Below are 14469 nucleotides of genomic sequence, written 5' to 3' on the forward strand. Positions count from 1 at the left end.
GTTTGTTGTATTTCTTGCTGTTGTGAAGCTTACCAGTTAATTCCTAACACATTCAGCTGGCAAAAACAATTGCATGCCTTGGACATGAGTGATGCACATACCCCAGGCATCTGCACTCTGCAGACAAATGGGGCAGATCAGCTTGTGGTGGCACATGGGCACTGTAGGACCATGTTACTTGTTGTCTCCATGGGCCTCTCTACTGGACTTGGTGAGACTGGCTGGCTTGTTTATGGCATGGCACATGTGGTGCACTAGACATGCCCAGTGTTCTGCCCCTCTGTTGGAATTATAAAAAAAACCAGATACTCCACAGCCTGTCCTGTCCCCTGAGAAAAACTCAAAACAGAAAAAATACACCTTTATTTCAAATTCAGGGTCGTAACAATAGACCATGCAAGGGATGCCTCCGCAGGGGGCCCAGAAGCCACAGGGGGCCCGTGGGGGGAACAGTTTGAGTGTCTGACAGCTAAGGACATGGAGAGAAAAAACGTATTCTGCTCTCGCACCATTGTTATATTGACTGCATATGACACAGATAAGGACTCATACACTGTCCCTGCTCCTTAGGGTTCATAAAAAAACATCTGTCTCTAACTGCTGCAAAGTTCTGATGACTTCATGTACAACCTTACAAAGTAGTCACGTTTTGAAAAAAAGTTGAAGACTTTCCCTTTTCAGCAATCACTCCGAAAGGATTCCTAGATTCTTATCACACACAGGCTAATGACCTTATGGCTCTGATTACATTTACAACACAGTGGAGTGGAGATTGATGTCTGACTGTTGCTGCCTTTTTGAGAGCTTGTTGTCTCACATGGAGTCCAAGATCCTGTAATAACAGTATCAATCAGTGACATTTTGAATGTTTTGCCAAAGTTACAGTAAATACTATATCTTCTTATGTTCAGCATGCCATTGTTGTTCCTCCATATAGCATGTGCTCTCATGTAGTAAGATAATACGGCTGTGTGTGTATGTATGTAGTGGGAGCAGAGCTTCGACAAGGGACTTGTTGGCTGCAAGGGGCTGGAGGAAGCCCCGGGTAAGTAGATCTAGGGGTAGCATAGATTGCCTGACGTTTCCTTTAAGTCTAAGTGTTTTTATCAGCATGGGGAAAACACATTGGTCCTGTAGGAACAGCGGAGATGCCGCCGCATGGTCTAGTGACAGGGCGGCTATCTCCGCGGTCAAACCGGCGGTTTCCGCGCAGCGACACACGTCTGGCTTGGCTGGACCTTCTAGTTCACACAGATGGAGAGCTACGCCGCGCGCCAGGCGACAGGACAGTTATATCAGCAGAAGGGGAATCAGTTGATCAGGCCGATCAGCTGATCCCAGCTGGACTCTGGATTGGCTGAGTGGCTCGGGCGGAGCTGCACAACACTGCAAGTATATATAGATCTTGCTTGTCAGTTGCTGCTTGTCTGCCGTTGCGAATACTTACGTGTGACCACTCAGACCTCAGTCAGATCCTACAGTGTGTTAGAACCAGGTGGACCTGGGAATTCACACTTAGCCAGATTACGCTATTGTTATATGCTGTGTTATACTTTAGACCAGTTCCAGGGTGTTGTGACCAAGGACCTCACACCCAAGTTTAGGATTACTGTGTCATTACTGTGTTATACTTTAGACCAGTTCCAGGGTGTTGTGACCAAGGACCTCACACCCAAGCTTAGGATTACTGTGTCATTACTGTGTTATACTCTAGACCAGTTCCAGCAGTTCCAGGGTGTTGAGACCAAGGACCTCACACCCAAGCATAGGATACTGTGTTATTCTTTAGACTAATTCCTGGGTGTCTAGACCAAGGTCCTCACACCCCAGACTAGGATTGTGATTTATATCTGTTATGACCATTTGCTCGTGTTTTGCCGACCTGGCCTGGCCGACCCTTCTGGCTGTCACTCATCCCTTGAGCGTTCAGTCTGTCTGTACTACCCGTGACACTATTCCACCAAGTGTCAGTTAGCTGCAAGGACCTCTTGCTCATCCGAGAGTCCTTCCTGCAACACAGCCAGTGGCCTCTATCCCATTGGAGTCCCTTGGCTGCAGTACAGTCTGATTTCCAGTTTACCAAGGAATCACTGGCTGCCAGATTATCACTATCTCCTCTCTCTAGGAGATAGTCCCTGCACAGTCCAGGGCCACCTGCCCCTCAGGTGGTTCCTGGCCGAGCTGCCTGTATCTCCCGCCTCACGGGAGATAGCCTACAGTTACACTTAACACTTATACTTCATTAGGTGTCCAGAGGTTAGTCATACTTGTATTATTGGTGATTCTGCAGATCATCCATAATCAGGTATACATCTGTATTGTTGATGATTCTGCAGATCATCAATAATCAGATTCTCTCTGTGTGCTGACACCAATCGTTACAGGTCCTCAGTTTTCCTGTGCAGAAAGCGAGGGGGGTGGGAGGGCCCCATCCAAAGCCTTGTACCTGCCGTATCTGTGACTTTTACGTCAACTTCATCTTAGGGTTATGACATCTGCACTTCACGAACTTGGTTGACAGCAGCCCCATTCTGTAGGACGTCACATCACTGACACAAGTATTGGCTTATCTTATCTCCTACCTTCATCAGTAAAGCAGCCTGCGCTCGCTTGCACACATGCCAAAATACTAATGTTTACCAGCTTCAGAGATCAGCTTACATAATGTGGTATTTATAAGGTGGGGACATTTCTTGGCAGCACCGAGTGTCAACATACCAGTTCTAGAGACAGTGCTGAAACACTGGCAGTGTAAATAGCTTCACTCGTAAACACCTTGCTTCACGAAAATAAACTCCAGGCTGGTGGAGTGTGCACCGCAGAGGGGAGGAGCTACTATCAGCTAATACTGGGTGACCAATAGCAAGATTTTCTATTCAGAAACTGTTACTGTTTTGCACTTTAGTTCTGTTGTCTTATAGTATTAAGTGTACTTATGATGAAGATATGGGGTTAACTCTAAATTGTCCCCAGATTATTCATGTAACTAATTATGACTCTTTACTCCCTTAAAGCAGAATATAACCCAGCATTTCATATTTGCTCTAAAACATTGTTTACAGCATATTATATGAAATCAGCATATTTTTTTTATTCGAAGGGTTACACACAGAGCTTGAAAGTTCAGTGCAGTGAAATCTGGACACATCCGAAGATTTAGATTATGTTATCTTGTGTTTACTTAAATGTATCAAGTGAGGAATGTGACACATTCTCTGACTGCGGAGAAGCAGCTCAACACAGAGACTCAAAGCATGTCTGCCTTTAATACATAATGAATAAAAACAGTTATTAATACAATGCAAAGTCAGCTCACAAAGCAAAAAACTGTACTTTTGGAAACCTATAACTTCTAAATGAATAATAATACTTATGCACATATGCAAATATGATAACCGTATGGCATATAAAAAGTAGGAAAACATGTTTTTATTGAATATTATGTCAGGGTTTTAAATCACTTTAAAGAGATCTGAGGCCCCCAGCTGCATATTGTTCTTATTTTAATTACATATGACACACTTTATTGGCAATCTTTAAACTTAAAGGGTACCAGATGTGAAAATAGTAATAGAAACGGAGGGAGCAGGCATATAGTCTTACCTGTCCTGATGCCTGTCGCTCCCCCCATTCTCTTTTCTGCCCCCCGCATTATGCCTAAATGCCCCCCGGGACCCTCTTCCAGGTTGCCGGAGTCAGGCTTTACTGCTCAGATGCTGGCCAGGCTGTGCGCATCCTACAGCGCACGCCTGTGGCTGGGAGAGCTCTGCACATGCATATGACTTAATTCACATGACGTAGTGACATCACTGTAGGACGCGTACAGCCCGTCCAGCACCTGCTCAGTAAAGCCCGACTCTGGCGACCCGGAAGAGGGATCTGGGGGACATTTAGGCATAATGTGGGGGGCAGAAAGGAGAACAGGCGAGCGACATGCAAAGGAAACCAGGAAAAAAATGATTGACTCGCATACATGCCCCTTTTCCAGTATAGCCCCCTCCAGAATAGCCAGATGTGCCCCCGGTACAAGTCAGCCCCCTCCCCATAGCTAAAGGTGCCCCAAGGATGATGCAGCAGTGTCTCAAGAAGCAACTAGATGGTGTCATAGATTTGAGATACAGCCATTGCTGCACAGGAAGCATCCCCGATCATTGCACTGCAAATAAATTGCTTGCACGCTCAACTCCACAAGCCAGGGGACATAGGTAGTCTTGAGCAATGCACTCTGCACACCATGTTGCCGGGGATGGAGGGCATAGTGTGTATCCAGGCTGAAGTACTTCCTCACATGTGGTAGGAGCGTGCGAGTGCTGCTGTAGGCTTGGACTGCTAGGCTATAAACAAAATACATGGCAGCCGGTCAGCATAATGGTAGTAGCGGTGGGGGAGGGGCGCCTTTTCCCCACACAGCACCTCAAGCAGTTGCTTGTACTGCATTTTGGTAGAAGCACCCCTGTTCACAAGGGAAACATCACTGTTGCAAATTACAGATGCAGAAGAGTCTCAATCTTTCACTTGTAATATTAAAATACTTAACTCAGGAAGAAGTGAAGGCAAGACTAAATAAATAAAAAATAGACAAGGCACCTGGCCCGGATGGCATAAATCCTCGGGTCCTAAGGGAATTAAGTTCAGTTAGAGATAAACCCCTTTATCTTATCTTTTTTGTGAGTCTCTTTCAACTGGCAGAGTCCCAGTGGATTGGCGTACAGCCCACATTTTCCCATTATTTAAGAAGGGCAAACAATCAGATCCAGGAAATTATAGACCTGTAAGCGTATATAAGTTGTATGTAAACTATTTGAAGGGTTACTAAGAGATACTATGCAGGACTTCATAGTAGAAAATAATCTTATTTCTGAGCATCAGCATGGGTTTACTAAAGACAGGTCCTGTTTGACTAACATGCTCAGCTTTTATGAGGTAGTGAACGCTAATGTGGATATTGGGAATGCTGTAGTTGTGATATACTTGGACTTTGCTAAGGCCTTCGAACCTGTTCCCCACTGGTGCAAAAGTTGAGGATGCAAGGACTGGGGAAGAGTCTGTGTGCATGGATAGGGAACTGGCTAATGGACAGAAAACAAAGAGTTGTGGTCAATGGATCATACTCAAAATGGGAGACTGTTAGCAGTGGGGTCCCACAGGGATCTGTACTGGGTCCAGTGCTCTTCAATTTATTTATTAATGACCTAGTAGATGCAGTAGATCATCAACTCTCAGGAATATAGTGACATATTGCAACAGGATCTGGAAAGGATGGCTATATGGACACATAAATGGCAGATGAAATTCAATGTTGAAAAATGTAAAGTCATGCATTTTGGTCATACCAATGGCCTAGCACCATATAAAATAAATGGGATACAGTTGGGGACATCAAACTTGGAGAAGGACTTAGGAGTACTCATCGACAGCAAGTTACATAGTTATTTTGGTTGAAAAAAGACATACGTCCATCGAGTTCAACCAGAGAACAAAGTACAACATCAGCCTACTCCCTCACATGTCCCTGTTGATCCAGAGGAAGGCAAGGAAGTTAAATAATCGTATTCAATGCCAAGCCGCTGCAGCTAAAGCTAATAAAATTTTTGGATGCATTAAAAGGGAAATATAAACTTGAGATGCTAGCATAATATTGCCCCTATTTAACTCTCTAGTAAGGCCACATCTGGAATATGGAATTCAGTTCTGGGCACCACATTACAGGAAAGATATTGCAGTTTTAGAGCAGGTGCAGAGATGAGAAACAAAATTGATATGAGGGACGGAAGGTCTCACTTACCAAGAAAGGTTAGATAAACTGGGTTTATTTAGTCTAGAGAAAAGACGCCTTAGAGGGGATCTAATTAACATGTATAAATACATCAGAGTGCAATATAAAAGATTGGTGGATGAGCTTTTTGTCCCTAGGCCTTCTCAAAGGACTAGCGGACATGATCTGCGCATGGAGGAAAAACATTTAAGCCATTTATTTAGATAAGGGTTCCTTACAGTAAGAGTGATTAAGATGTGGAATGCATTGCCACAGAAAGTAGTTATGGCAAATTCTATATCTGCATTTAAAGGGGACTTAGATGCTTTCCTTTCGTTGAAAGACATCCATGGCTACAATTACTAGGTAATGCCCAGTGATGTTGATCCAGGGATATTATCTGATTGCCATTTGGAGTCAGGAAGGAATTTTTTTACCTTTTGGGGCTAATTGGACCATGCCTTGTAAGGGTTTTTCGCCTTCCTCTGGATAAATATGTGAGGGAGCAGGCTGGTGTTGTACTTTGTTCTCTGGTTGAACTCGTTGGACGTATGTCTTTTTTCAACCTAAACAACTATGTAACTAAAATCTCTAAAAACGTCTGTAAATGCTCATTAATGTTAAGGTCTGGGGATTGTGGTGGCCAGATGAGATGCTCAACTTCATTAGAATGTTCCCCGTGCCATTCTTTAACTATTCTAGCTGTATGGATTGGGGCATTATCATCTTGAAAGATGACATTCCCCTCCGGAAACCGTTCTTGAACCATAGGATGAACTTGGTCACCCAAAATTCCTAAATAGTCTCTGCTGTTAATTCTTCCATGAAGGTGTGAAGGATTGCGGAAAAGCCGCCGTGTGCTCTGACGGCGCGGCGGCTGGTTCCGCGTTCAGCCTGGCGGTTTCTGCGCGGCGACATGTGTCTGATGTGGTTCAGCCTTCCTGTGCACATAGGCTGAGGAATGCGCACGCCGAGAGGCAGAAGCTTTATGGGAAGCAGAAAGGGGTCAGCTGACTCTACTGGTCAACTGATCCCAGAACGAATGGCGGTTGGCTGAAGGGGACTGGGCGGCGCTGATCTGCGCTGCACTATGTAGCTGCTTGTCCTTCAGTCTCACGTTGTCTGCCGTTGCGAATGCTTATGTGTTGGCACACAGACCACAGTCAGATCCTACAGTGTGTTAAGAGCCAGGTGGACCTGGGGATTCACACTGAGCTAGATTACTCTTGTGGCTATGTTGTGCTTTAGACCAGTTCCAGGGTGTTGTGACTATGGACCTCACACCCAAGACTAGGACACTGTGTCAGTTCTATGTTATGCTTTAGACCAGTTCCAGGGTGTTGTGACTAGTGTTGGGCGAACACCTAGATGTTCGGGTTCGCGAACGTTCGCCGAACATCGCCGCGATGTTCGGGTGTTCGCGCCGAACTCCGAACATAATGGAAGTCAATGGGGACCCGAACTTTCGTGCTTTGTAAAGCTTCCTTACATGCTACATACCCCAAATTAGCAGGGTATGTGCACCTTGGGAGTGGGTACAAGAGGAAAAAAAATATTTGAAAAAGAGCTTATAGTTTTTGAGAAAATTGATTGTAAAGTTTCAAAGGAAAAACTGTCTTTTAAATGTGGAAAATGTCATGTTTCTTTGCACAGGTAACATGCTTTTTGTCGCCATGCAGTCATAAATGTAATACAGAGAAGAGGTTCCAGGAAAAGGGACCGGTAACGCTAACCCAGCAGCAGCAGCACACGTGATGGAACAGGAGCAGGCGCAGGAGGAGAAGGCCATGCTTTTTGAGACACAACAACCCAGGCCTTGCATGAGGACAAGAAGCGTGCGGATAGCATGCTTTTTAACGCCATGCAGTCATAAATGTAATAAAGATAAGAGGTTCAATAAACGGGGACCGGGCGTCAACGCTAACCCAGCAGCAGCAGCAGACGTGATGGAACAGGAGGAGGCGCAGGAGGAGAAGGCCACGCTTTCAGGGGCAACTCAGGCCTTGCATGAGGACAAAAAAATGTGTGCGCAAAGCAATGCAATGAGTAGTTTTCAGGACACAATGGGCTATTCGGAGGAGCTATTCCCACCCCCACAATCTTCTACCTGTGAAAGGTCAATGGAACAGCCACAAATGTTGTGCCCGGATTCACAACCTTTTTCTGTGGAAAATGCACCTCGCACTGAAATGCAAGGCGAGGCCGAGGATGAACATGACGTCAACAACTCAACATGACGCAAAATGGGGGCGGAACAGAAAGCTGCTTTCAATGTTTTGAAGGCCTTAATTGCCTCCGGTGGCCAGTTAGATGCATCATTCATCACACCCAAATCCCAGAGCAATGTGTGCAGGAATTTGAATCGCAGGAGGTGTACCGAGATCATCTGGACAAGTGACCAAGTGACAAGTGACCAAGTGACAAAGTGACCAGTGACAAAGTGACAAAATGACAAAGTGACAAGTGACAAAGTGACAAGTGACAAAGTGACAAAATGACAAGTGACAAAATGACAAAGTGACCAGTGACAAAGTGACAACTGAGAGGTTGTTCTGGGGAGCTCCACTGCACTCAGTCGCATATGAGGAGAGGTCTCGTCGGGACTGCTGATCCTCCTCAGCTTGCTCAAAGCCTTGAGGGTTCCTGAAGATCCTCTGCTTGGAGTTCGCCGGGGTTCAGCTTGGTGTCGGGGTCGGCGGCGTCCTCCTCACTCCAACGTGGCAGATCTTCTGTTGAAGGAAAAAAAAAAAAACATTGTTAAAAGTCCAGTACCGCTTCTGAAGGACTCACCAAGAGATGCAGGAGATGCTTCATCGCTCGCTGGGTGATGTCCCTCCCTACGCGCTGGAATTCTACGCTGCACATGCTAGCACGCTTTTGCGCAGTGCCGAGGCGCATTCCAGCAGCTAGCTACCAAGCTTCTGTGGATCTGATTGGGCCACCATGTTAGATCTCTGCCAAGTCCTCCAAAATTTTGAGCAATCCACGTTGCGTGACTGAGCAGTGACAACTCTACAGTCAGCATTACAATACCACTGCTGTGTTTACTGAAGAAATCAATGTTGAAGATGGAAACCGCTGGCATGATGCAAGTGGGGGATTCTGAAGATGAAAACGATCAGCGTGATGATACCAACATCAGGCAACCTGCCTCAGGAAACGCTGGTCCCAGCTATGACAAAGAACAGGACGAGGAACAGCTGGAGTTGGAGCAGGAATTGGATGCCCCCACTGCCGAGGGACAGAGCGGTGCACGTTGGACTTCCACAATTTAGCGGGAATGGACAGCAGAAGAGGAAGAAAGTGATGCTGGTGACGAATATGGTGCATCACAACAATCACAACGCTCACAAGAACATGAAGACAGAGGAGTCTGGCAGGACTCTCTGGCACACATGGCTCAATTCATGCTAGACTGCATTGAACGCGGCCCGCGCATTATTCACTATTCATTATTATTCATTATTCTGGAATCTGGACAACACCAATTACTGGGTTTATACCCAGTTTATACAAACACAATGTTAAAAAACTGATTGAAGAAAGTGTCAGACAGGTCAAAAATGGAACAATTCCAGCAGGCCCTTGAGGATGGAGACTTTAGAGAGGAGATTGACATCCTCCTCCTTCTCTAGCCAGTTGTACGCCGACAGACTGACTTCAGCAAACCCAGGAGGACCAGGAGGGCAGCAAAGAACACAAGCTGCTGCTAGTGCCGAAAAGGGAATGGTATTGGCAGTGTCCTTGGAGTGGGAACATTTTCTGACACCCATGCAGCAGCCCACAGAACAGCAATCGGGCAGTTCCACGTCCTCCAACACCAATCGCCTGGAGAAGATGGTCAAGGTCCAGGACTACATGTCAGATGGCGTAGCTGTGTTGAACAATCCATCTGCAGACAGACGGTGAGTGTGACAGGCAGCACAGAAGGACCATGGCAACTCACTCATAGTACCACAGTTTGATAGTGCTGCCCAAAAAATTATATGGATCCGTGGACCCGGGCACTGCGGGCAGTACTGGGAAGTGGGAACGCAGATTTTAGTACCTAAACACACGATACAACATGTTTTCCGGGGTCGGACTCTGAGGCACATACAGATGGTCCCGATCATCATCCTCATCATACAACTCTTCTCCTGAGTCTGACCCACCCACCACCTCTGCCACCCCAACATCCCCAGACACAGACCCCTCATCGTCCTCAACATTAACTTGGGATGCTGGCCTGAGCCAGACCTCCTCCTCCACATCAGGCCCCATCATCTCCTCAATGGCAGCCCTCATTAATCGCTCTGGCGACGGACCGATGGACACAACGTTCTCCTCCGGGGAGGGCTGCTGCTGACCACTGGCTGCTGGGGTGGAGTTTATAGCTTGCGTGGGGCGTTGGCTGTTGCTGTTGTTGGGAGTGCTGCTCACAGCGGAGGTCTCTGAGGAACTCATGGTGAGCTCATATAGTGGTTGGCGGTGAGTGGAGTATTACTGATCCCAGCAATATACACACTGACTGGCAGAGTACGCAATGCTATATAGTCTGGCTGAGCGGTGTACACAGAGTGGCAGTAAACAGAATGCTATATAGTGTGGCTGAGCGAGCGGTGTACTACTATTCCCAGCAGACACAGAACAGTAAACAGAATGCTATATAGTGTGGCTGAGCGAGGTACACAGAGTGGCAGTAAACAGAATGCTATATAGTGTGGCTGAGCGAGCGGTGTACTACTATTCCCAGCAGACACAGAACAGTAAACAGAATGCTATATAGTGTGGCTGAGCGAGCGGTGTACTACTATTCCCAGCAGACACAGAACAGTAAACAGAATGCTATATAGTGTGGCTGAGCGAGCGGTGTACTACTATTCCCAGCAGACACAGAACAGTAAACAGAATGCTATATAGTGTGGCTGAGCGAGGTACACAGAGTGGCAGTAAACAGAATGCTATATAGTGTGGCTGAGCGAGCGGTGTACTACTATTCCCAGCAGGCACAAAACAGTAAACAGAATGCTATATAGTGTGGCTGAGCGAGGTACACAGAGTGGCAGTAAACAGAATGCTATATAGTGTGGCTGAGCGAGCGGTGTACTACTATTCCCAGCAGACACAGAACAGTAAACAGAATGCTATATAGTGTGGCTGAGCGAGGTACACAGAGTGGCAGTAAACAGAATGCTATATAGTGTGGCTGAGCGAGCGGTGTACTACTATTCCCAGCAGACACAGAACAGTAAACAGAATGCTATATAGTGTGGCTGAGCGAGGTACACAGAGTGGCAGTAAACAGAATGCTATATAGTGTGGCTGAGCGAGCGGTGTACTACTATTCCCAGCAGACACAGAACAGTAAACAGAATGCTATATAGTGTGGCTGAGCGGTGTACCACTATTCCCAGCAGCGATACAGAGCACAATGCTATACAGTGGCGGGTGAGCGGTGTACCACTATTCCCAGCAGCGACACAGAGCACAATGCTATACAGTGGCGGGTGAGCGGTGTACCACTATTCCCAGCAGCAACACAGAGCACAATGCTATACAGTGGCGGGTGAGCGGTGTACCACTATTCCCAGAAGACAGAGTGGCAGTAAACAGAATGCTATATAGTGTGGCTGAGCGAGCGGTGTACTACTATTCCCAGCAGACACAGAACAGTAAACAGAATGCTATATAGTGTGGCTGAGCGAGGTACACAGTGGCAGTAAACACAATGCTGAGCGAGCGGTGTACTACTATTCCCAGCAGCGACACAATGACTGGGGGGACCCTGGCTAGCGTGGCTGGAGTGCGAACTACCCTGCCTGCCTACCCAAAGCTAAACCCACAGACAAATGGCGGAAATATGACGTGGTTCGGGTATTTATTTACCCGAACCACGTGACAGTTCGGCCAATCAGAGCGCGTTCGGGTCCGAACCACGTGACCCGTTCGGCCAATCACAGCGCTAGCCGAACGTTCGGGGAACGTTCGGCCATGCGCTCTTAGTTCGGCCATGCGGCCGAACGGTTTGGCCGAACACCATCAGGTGTTCGGCCGAACTCGAACATCACCCGAACAGGGTGATGTTCTGCAGAACCCGAACAGTGGCGAACACTGTTCGCCCAACACTAGTTGTGACTACGGACCTCACACCCAAGACTAGGATACTGTGTCAGTTCTATGTTATGCTTTACACCAGTTCCGGGGTGTTGTGTCTACGGACCTCACACCCAAGACTAGCATACTGTGTCAGTTCTATGTTATGCTTTAGACCAGTTCCGGGGTGTTGTGACTACGGACCTCACACCCAAGACTAGGATACTGTGTCAGTTCTATGTTATGCTCTAGACTAGTTCTGGGGTGTTGTGATCACGGACCTCACACCCCAGAACTAGGGTAATTCGGTAGGCTAGTTCCAGGGTGTTGTGATCACGGACCTCACACCCAGAGCTAGGATTGTATTGTATGTGTATTTGCCTTAGCCCAGTTCCAGGGCATAGATAATAGGCCCTCACACCTAATTAGGGCCAGTCTGTTCATATTAGCAGCAGGGCTTCCTGCAACCCAGCCTGGGTCCCTCTCCTAGGGAGTCCTCAGGCTACAGGAATATTCCCCACAGTCAGGGGAGTATTCCTCAAGTCACTCAGGCCACCGGGGTCCCTGGTGGTCTATACTTTACAGTTGTACTGTTACACCAAACACTCACATTATACTGGTGTCCAGAGGTTAGACATTCCCGGATTATTGGTGATACTGCAGATCATCCATAATCTGGTGTATATCTGCATTGCGGGTGATTCTGCAGATCACCAGTAATCAGATTCTCTCTGCGTGTTGACACCCATCGATACAGAACGGCAGACCAAAACAATATGGACGCACTTGACAGTCGTCTGCTTGCATTCACCACCTCGGTGGAGAATTGCATCAGCGTGCTGGATAGTCATCAGACCCAGATCGATGCTTTGTCTGGGTCTATACAAGCCCTTCAGACGACTGTTAATGCAGTGCGGTCCCCTCTTGTTACCGATTTACGCATGCCGGTGCCCGAGAAGTTTTCTGGTCACAGATCTGACTTTCGAAACTTTAAAGATCGAGTGTTATCATACTTTGGGTTAAGACCTAATTCATCTGGTACTGTCGCACAGAGAATTATCTTTATTAAGACTCTGTTGACAGGGGATTCTCAGACCTGGGCATATGGTCTGCAACCAGGGGATAAGGCCCTGACCTCGGTGGAGGAATTTTTAAAGCTATGGCTATAATTTACGATGATCCGGATATTGCTTCGACCGCTGAGCGGAATCTCAAGACTCTGCGGCAGGGCAAGGATTCGGTAGAGATTTATGCAGCTGAGTTCAGGAAGTGGGCGGTGTCGGCTAGATGGGGCTCATTCGCACTGTTAGACTGCTTCTTGTCAGGATTATCAGATGCAGTTTCTAGTCTGATGTTAGGCTATCCTGAACCAAAGTCCATTGATGAGGCCATTACACTAGCAGTCAGAGTGGATCGTCGCTTACGATATCAGAGGCAGACTCGGGGCAGGAATAGTGTGATATATGTTTCCTATGCCTCGTCTCCACCTACGTCACCTCCTCCTGAACCCATGCAGATTGGTAGGTCAAAATTGTCTCGGGTCGAGCAGAGTCGCAGGAAAGCCGAGCAGCTCTGTTTGTACTGTGCAGAGGAGGGTCATAAAGGGCAGAACTGTCCCAAGAAGTCGGGAAACACTGCCGCCTAGGAGTAGTCAGAGGTAATACCCTAGGCGTGCAGAATTTATCTCTTCATGATGATCGGTTGCTTCTCCCATGTATAATTTCATGGGAAGGTCAGACAGTTTCTACTGAGGCCTTTCTTGACTCTGGCTCTGCGGCCAATTTTATCGACTACGAATTTGCCAGAAAATTGGGAATTCCTATTCTCCCATTAGATCATAAAGTGTTGGCTACTGCGGTGGATGACTCTCCTCTGCAGAGTAAATACCCTCTGTCTCAGACTCCAGAGTTGGGGGTCACCATAGGGGTTTTACATAGAGAGAGTCTGCAGTTTTTTGTGTTACGGATGGCAACTTCCACGGTTATCCTTGGCCTGCCGTGGTTACGACTTCACGCCCCTCAGATTAATTGGGCCTCTGGTCAGCTAACAAACTGGTCTACCCACTGCCATCATCATTGTTTGGCGAAGGTAACCATGGGTAACACCAGAATTCAGGTGTAAGGATTGCCAGAGCAGTATAAAGAATTTGCTGATGTATTTTGTCCTAAGGCAGCAGATAGACTACTTTCAAATCCTAATTATGGGTGCACAGGTGCTGAATAATATGGATGGAGAATTAATCGATAATAAATGGATCAATATTTTATTATAAAAGTCAAAATTACATGCATAATCCACATGCATTACCCTCAATCACACTGTATCCACACATGCATGGGAGTCATATGGTGTCCATTAAAAAATGTGTAAATTACATATATACTTAGAGACTCCGCAGGGTTTTTCTTTAAAAATACTAAAAGACTGAAAGAGTATCTCTAATCAATCCCACAGTTCCGTGGCTGTTATCAGCTTTCCCTGTATATGTTTATGTCCCAAACAAATTGTTGTCCACAAATATGCACTATATATACTGTTTGGTGGGTTTTGAAAAAAAAATGCTTAGTTCGTTTTGAACTCCCGACCTGGGTAGCGGCGAGCTACGCTTTGATCTCTGTGGCTCCACGTAGGTACTGGAC

At 46.8% G+C, this 14469-nt stretch overlaps 1 long non-coding RNA gene across 1 annotated transcript in view; it reads right to left on the reverse strand.

The window, feature by feature from the left end:
* Positions 1-348: 348 nt before the first annotated feature.
* The window catches only part of LOC137540840 (uncharacterized), a 59849-nt gene continuing 45728 nt past the window's right edge, over positions 349-14469 (reverse strand). The window contains exon 3 of the long non-coding RNA XR_011025058.1: positions 349-832. This is a non-coding gene — a long non-coding RNA (uncharacterized lncRNA). The remainder of the gene's footprint in view (positions 833-14469) is intronic.

The sequence above is a fragment of the Hyperolius riggenbachi genome, chromosome 12 (assembly GCF_040937935.1).
Source record: "Hyperolius riggenbachi isolate aHypRig1 chromosome 12, aHypRig1.pri, whole genome shotgun sequence".
NCBI lineage: Eukaryota > Metazoa > Chordata > Amphibia > Anura > Hyperoliidae > Hyperolius > Hyperolius riggenbachi.